The following is a 6,340-nucleotide window of genomic DNA, read 5'->3' as shown; positions in this document are numbered from 1 at the left end:
AAAAAAAAAGCGGAAATGACAATTTTACCCTTAATGAATCCCTTTTAAATATATCTTTATTTTTTTCAAATCAAAATCCCATTTTTCTTCTTCTTCTTCTTCCTAATTCTAGTACTCAAGCTTTTTTTCTCTTTTTGTGCACAATTCTGGTCGTTTTTTATGTAATGGCTTCTAGTTTTTTTTGTCATTGTGTAAAAAGAGCTATAATGAAGATTTCTTGGTCTGCAAATAATTCAGGTATAAAAAAAAGTGAATTTACATTCATGGTGACAACTTCTACCAAAAATAAAATTTCAAAAAGCAAAAATTAACATAACCAAACTAAATTGAGGAAGAACAACACATAACCATCCAAAAGATAAGAACTTTGACCACAAATCTTCACAATTTTACTTTGATTTGCAAAGAAATTAGGGCTAGGGCTCCGCTGATGTTGAGTGAAAATCGAGCAAAATTGAGAAAAGAAAATACGACCCTACCCTTTTGTATTTTAATTTCTTCTTTTTTTTTAATTATAAAAATACTTGTAATTTTTTTAATTACGTGGCAGCCACTGAGTGGCTCAATAAGCCACGTAGGAGCGTTTGTATATCACACAATTTGGTTGGTAGATTCGCGTGTTTTTTTGTTTAAGAATTGGATAGTTAAAGTGCCTACTTGTGCACTATGAAAGTTAGAGGTCATACTTAAAATTTGAAGCCAAGTTTAGGGTCCAATTTATGTATTATGCCTTATTTATTTGAAGTATCTTATGTGGTTATTATGCACCACACAAGTTAAATATTGTCAACTAACTAAATATGATTATAACTCAAGAATCCATATGATAGCATAGCTAGGAGGCCGGTTTGTTTCATAAATAAGGTGATTTTATTTTCTTTTTGGCTAAATAAGGTTTTGAAATTGTGTCTGTTGATAGTTTTTGCCAAGAAAGTTTACTTTAAAACTCAAGCATAGTATGCTGAAATTTAAATATTCCTACAAATGAACCTCCAACATAATGTGTTGAAGTGAAACTTTACCAATATACTAAGGAGCTCGTGTTGTTTTCCCTATGGTTCATGAAGTATCAAACGCAAAGGTTTAAAAGTTTGTTGAAGTCGCTAAATCTATTATCGAAAGTCCTAAAAATTGACATTGCTGCTAACAACTGTTTATGAAAAAAATACTTTTAAAATAGCTTTTTAGAAAAATGCTTTTAAAAAAAAGCAATTTATTTTTGGCTAATTCATTTAAAAAGTGTTTTTTATAAGCAAATTGTGTTTGACTAACTTTTTTTTAAAAAAAACTGCTTTTGAGAGTCAAATTACGATAAAGGGTGAGTATAATGTACTTCTAATTATAGAGAGAAACTAGTTTAAACATCTATTATAAAAAAATAAATTAAATTCATATACAATTTTTCAATCAATATTATACATTTTTTGAAGGGCTGTAATCTTTAATTGTTTTGTTTTTCTTTTTTCTAATCTTGCAAAAACATTGTTGTTATTTTTTTTTTCTCATTCTGCAAAATAATAAATAAAATAAGGGAAAAGGCTCAAATATGCCATCGAACTTTTAGAAAAGGCTCATTTATGACATTGCTGTTAAAGAAAAGGCTCGTCCATGCCATTTTTTTTAACTCCGATTTTGCAAAACCATTTTTTACACACCAAACATGGTTTAACACTTTTCTATTGGTGTTTTTGGATCAAATATACATTTTTTGCTTGTTTTTCTTTAAAAACACCAAGAACACATGAAGAACATAAACAACTCCAAAATTTTCAACATCTTCAATTCTTCACGAAATCATCTCAAATTTCGGCTACACCATTAATTTCTTTTTTAAAAAAACAAAAATTCTAAAATCATTTGTAGAGTTCAAAAAATTCACCCATATTTAAAAATATATATTCCAAAAAACGAAAATCAGTCCCAAAATTTCAAAATTTGCTTTGATTCTTGTTTTTAACATTAGATCTTTGTTGACTAGTGTTTTTTGAGTTTATGTTCAAAATTTCAAATGATTTGAAGAATGTTCATGTTTTGAAACTTTGAAGAAATTTTAATTGAATCTTGTTGAGTTAGGTTGAATTCGAGCTCAAAAGAAATTGAGTTTTGGTATTTAGCTCGGAGCGAAACTACTCTTGAAATTTGAGGCGATTCATGAAGAATTGAATAAGTTTGAAATTTGGGAATTGTTAATGTTCTTTATGTGTTCTTGGTGTTCTTAAGGATGAAGAAGCAAAAAAATGTACATTTGATCCAAAAACACCAATAGAAAAGTGTTAAACCATGTTTGGTGTGTAAAAAATGGTTTTGCAAAACCGGAGTTAAAAAAATGGCATGGATGAGTCTTTTCTTTAACAGCAATGGCATAAATGAGCCAAACTTTTAACGGATGGCATAAGTGAGCCTTTTCTAAAAGTTCGATGGCATTTTTGAGCCTTTTCCCATAAAATAATAATACATAAATGTAAATAAAAAATAAAATTTATTATATAAAAATAAAAAATAAAATTATTAAATGAAACTTACCCAAACATATATATTATATTATATATTATAGGGATATTTTAGTCCCGAAAAAATAATTTTCTGCTTCTGCTTTTTTTAAGAAGCAGAAATTTTTAGTTTTTCCGCAACAACATAAAAATTCCTTCTGCTTCCAATAAAAGATAGTTTTACAAATTTGTCAAACACCTAATTTGTCACGACCCAAAAATGGATGTGATGGCACTCGTCGTATCCCACCAAGACAAGTCAGCCTAAACCCAATCATTTCGATAAAGTGCAAAAATAAAGCAAAGTTCAATAATAATTACTATTACGAAAACAAGTCAACTTAATTCAACCCCCCAAAACCTGGTTGTCACATGCACAAGCCTCTAATGTAAATACCAAAATTGAAATAAGTTACATAAGTCTCAAATGACGTTGTCTTTCAAGTAAAACAAAATCATAAACAGGAGTAAGAAGGTTCGCTGAGATGACAAACAACTACCTCTCAAATCTCCACAGAAAGCCTCGGAAACGAAGAGAATAAAAGGTATCACGAAGATCCGGGCTCGTAACCTACAAAAGATTGTAGAAACAAGGGGTGAGTACCAAACCACACGGTACCCAACAAGCAAACCTCTAAACACAAGCTAAGGGAACAGAATACGGGTACTCCTTACACCCCATCCTAACCTCCATAACTACAACCTGCATAAAACCAGCCCAACCTAACAATTCACAGTTTACAAAGCATACAACTCAACAACAACACTCTAAATCATTATATATTCTCAATAACAACTCAATATTCATCAATAACAAGTTTCACAGAAAGGCGTTCACAAGATCAGCAACACACAAGATCAAGTTCATCAATAATAAAAATGTGCAATGCAATGAAATGCAATGTCAAGTATAGTGATGCATGTCTGACCTAATGATACACACCCGCTATTTCTCAGTCCGGGACCCATGGGGGACATATTTGTCCATGCATCCATCGCGGCACGCGATAGGTCCCTCGAAGTGGTACATCCTCTTTAAATTTCTTATTCTTTCTCAATGCACATAACACTTGTCACAACCATGTCTCAGAACAATGCAAATGACATGTCACACAAATAATGAGGAGAGGGCCATTTTCATAACATTGCACAATTCACAACAACACAATCATAATACAACTTCAACAATGATTTCAACAAGTCTTTCAAACAATTCTCAACACATCACACAAACAATTGATCACATTACTCCCAAACATATACCACAAGGAAATACACGAATTCCATACGCTTAACAAGGGTTTTAGAAATCCACTTGCCTCAATCGATCAAGAATTCACTCCAGGACTTGAGCCTTCCCTTTTTCGTTGAACTTCCAAATCAATGCAATCTATTCAAGTACATAGTCACGATAAGATTTCAAAACTACCAACATCCATATTTACTATAGGTTTAGCCTAGACCCATACGATCACCCAAATCTATAATCAAGTTCCTAAGTTTTAAGCTTAGGGTTAAGTTTCAACTCTTTTCCAATATCATAATTCGAATGGTATTTATATGATACGATAGATCTAATTATTTAATTACCTATCTTAATATGCCAAAACTTAACTCATAATGTGATAATAATAAGAGATTAAGCCAGATTACCAATCATCCACGGAAAGAACACCACCTCCGAACCTAAGAATACATACGTCCTCACTGTATCTACAATTCAAATTCCTAATTGTTAACCACACATAGTGTAGCAATCATTACCTATCAACTTTTCATTAAAGTTAGTCACACAATTTTTCCAAGACTCACGTTGAACAGCTACCAATTTCCATTCACATTATCCTTCCATTTATGACAGATATTTTGTCGTTTCTCCTTTACAATGTTTAGCAATGCACATCAAATTATCTATAATCAAATCACCCAACCAATATATTAAAAATTGATTCATAATATGATAATAAAATAAACTTACAATCGGTACTGCACAACTTAATCGACTTACAGTGACATACTGTATACACCATTCTTAATTCCTAATGATTAATTCAAAAAAAAGAATCATTGCCCAATCATCACTTCATTAATATCAATCCATAATTGGTAAAGAACTAAGGGTAAAACAAAAGAATACACTGCACCTATCTAATCTACAAACTTACGAAGCAAATCATCCCTTTCCTACCTAATATAATATTATTTCCACACATATACATATGTAGAAATTAATGAAGAGCATGCAGAGCACTTGATGCAGTACCTGAAGCAGATCGAGACTCGCGATGCCGAAACCGTACGCCCTTTTCTTCTTTTCCTTTTTCAATTATGACCCAAATATTAAACCCCAAATAATTTAATTCATTTTAACCCATGGTCAAGTGGTATAGAGTCTTTAATAAATGATCACTTTAACCCACTAACTATCGATTAATTAACTTAAGTTAAACGAATAGTTCAAAATTTCCAAAAATGACCTTCCGGGTCATCACATAATTTTTCAAAAAAATGTATTTTTCTCAAAATAAGTGTTTCTGGACTCCCAACATCAACGTCAAACAGACTCTAAAGACCTATAGATTATGCTTTAGTACTCCTTTTTTTCACACATGTATATAATTTGTGATTAAGCACTTTATATTTAATTTTTAATAGCTTGATTTATTTCAAAAAGTTTTAAAAATACATTAATAAATGCACGTTTAAAAAATTGAGTAATTTGAATCTCGTATTCTATATCAAAATATTGCGCGGGATAATCGAACAAACATAATATTCCATATTAAAAAAATAAAGAGCAAAAAATGGAAAGAAAAAAAAAGGGGACAGAGTGGGGTAGGACAATTATTTTTTTAAACAAATAGTACTAAACAGGATAGAGTAATACATATCAAAAAATTTACCCTTTCCCGTTCCATCGAAAAATTTTATGGTGTATGAGGTATGCCATGTAATAGTTGTATGAGGGACTTTTTTAATAGAAAAAAGTACATTTTGTAGGTCCCATGTCTTTTCAACCTCTCCCTTTCTCTTCTCACCCCTCCACCCCACCTTCTATTTACCCCTCTCTTTAATATGAAGTACTTGATATTATTATTTTTTAATTTTAATATATTTCATTACATAAATTTAAAATAATACAATAACAGGATCAGAGAAAAAAAAATAGTACTATATTAAAAGTAGCATTTCATTATTTCTTAAAATTAATATTTATTTTCCTTCCCTTTTTTATAGTTCATAATACTCATTTGTCAAAAATCAAATAGAGATAAATATATAGATACTAATTTAAATTTGAAGTCAAATAATTACGTACTTAAAAAAGTTAAACTAAGATGCGTGCACTTAACCTAATAAAAAATTAATTGTTTTAGTTTTAGGATAAACATAAATAGTTATTTAAATTACATTAATCAATTCTTTTTTCCCATTTTACTCTATTCATCATTTTATTCGATTATTTTTTTCTCGAAATTCAAGCTATAAAATGTAATTTTTTTCCATATGCTAACATGATAAGAATTGCAACTTAGTGGGAAGGATTATTTATGAACAAACATTATAAGTTGTAGTTCTTATGTTAATATAAAAAATAAAAATATATTTTAAAATATTAATTAAATTTCACATTGCTTGATTTCAAGAATAAAAAGATATCATATAAATTGACGGAAGAGTATGTATATATTTAAGTGTTTATGAAAAAAAATCGATTTTGGGTTACATTAAGATAGTACAAAAACTTATGTAATTATTTGTCAAAATTATTGATGCTCTTTCCATTATATTTTCTTGTGAATATTTGATGAATTTAAGTATATATGAAATTGTTGAAAGAGAAAAAAAAA

Source organism: Solanum tuberosum, unplaced genomic scaffold (genome assembly GCF_000226075.1).
Source record: "Solanum tuberosum cultivar DM 1-3 516 R44 unplaced genomic scaffold, SolTub_3.0 scf00250, whole genome shotgun sequence".
NCBI classification, from domain to species: domain Eukaryota; kingdom Viridiplantae; phylum Streptophyta; class Magnoliopsida; order Solanales; family Solanaceae; genus Solanum; species Solanum tuberosum.
Note: the sequence above shows the minus strand (reverse complement) of the source record.